The sequence below is a fragment of the Chiloscyllium plagiosum genome, unplaced genomic scaffold, assembly GCF_037043375.1.
Source record: "Chiloscyllium plagiosum isolate Xiang-an unplaced genomic scaffold, Cpla_swu_hap1 HiC_scaffold_38, whole genome shotgun sequence".
NCBI classification, from domain to species: Eukaryota; Metazoa; Chordata; class Chondrichthyes; order Orectolobiformes; family Hemiscylliidae; genus Chiloscyllium; species Chiloscyllium plagiosum.
In genome coordinates, this window is record NW_028270176.1 from 55,296,926 (window position 1) to 55,298,200 (window position 1,275).

The 1,275-nt window shown below is 44.2% G+C and overlaps 1 non-coding gene across 1 annotated transcript; it reads left to right on the top strand.

Moving 5' to 3' along the window:
- The first annotated feature begins 664 nt into the window (after positions 1–664).
- On the top strand, positions 665–736 carry trnag-ucc (transfer RNA glycine (anticodon UCC)). Its single transcript has one exon. It is a non-coding gene; the product is annotated as a tRNA-Gly (tRNA).
- Positions 737–1,275: the final 539 nt, after the last annotated feature.

The window sequence follows — 1,275 nt, forward strand, 5'->3', positions numbered from 1 at the left end:
CTGCACTCTCTCTTGAAACCTCTCCAATTACCCAGATCCCTGTCTGATTGAAGACTGTGTGTGTGGAGTTTGCACATTCTCCCCGTGTCTGCGTGAGTTTCCTCTGGGTGCTCCAGTTTCCTCGCACAGTCCAAAGATGCGCAGGTCAGGGTGGATTTGCAATGCTCAATAGTCAATAGTGTCCAGGTGAGTGTTGGTTATATGGTTAGCCATGAGAAATGCGGGGTTACAGGAATAGCGTAGAGGGTGAGACTTGGTGGGATGCAGGATGAGCCGAATAGCCTGTTTCTACACTGTAAGAATTTTATGATCCTATACTCCATCCCATCTATCTCTGTGGATGAAGAGGACTATCACCTGATCAAATATCCCCTTCAATGGGTCAACGTTTGTTTTCTATCTGACAAAGAACTGCAGATGTTACAGATCTTAGAGACAGCACAAAAATTGCTGGGAAACTCAGCAGGTCCGGCAGCATTTGTGGGGAGTGAACCTTTTAGATCCAGTGATTGTTCTTAAGGGCTGAAGGCTTCTGATTCTGGTGTTTTCAGACCTGTTGACGTTTTACAAGCAATTTGTTGTTTTGCTTTCAGCCCCAGTTCAGTTGGTGACTATCACGGCCTTGTTATGTGCGTTTGGGAAAAGGGACACTTTATCAGCTAGCGCGGTGGTGGTGTAGTGGTGAGCATAGCTGCCTTCCAAGCAGTTGATCTGGGTTCGATTCCCGGCCATCGCAGTGTCGTGGCTTTTCCTGTGGTTTTGTAAGGAAAAGTCTTGAGCACCAACGTTGCATTCTGTGGCGAAATGGATTTGTCAGGTTGCTTTAGGGTTTTCATGACGTTGGTTCCTGTTAATTGCCGTGACAATCCGGGCAGCGTTGCTCGAAAGCTTTCCTCTCTGCTGCCCATTGCTTATTTGAATATTGTTCGCAACATAAGGTTCGTTTTGTTTTGTTCGAAAAGTGAGGGATTGCTATCGTCAGAAACTTTAAATAATTACAGAAGCCCCTGGAAATTCGGAACAGATCCAACAGCTTCTATCGTGGACAGGAAGGAGGTTTAAATGCGTCAAATTTCTTCAAGGTTAAAATACATTCGCACCTCAAAACCATTTGGAAGCTTAAGAATTACAAACATCACATTATAACTTTTGCTCATCCGTTCACGTTTCACAATATCATTCCGGTAGCAGGACGACCAGTTTTGTATGGTTTATGCAATGTTACTATATTCGAACATTGACTGTTTCGTAGTTAAATGATGTTTCATTTCGTTC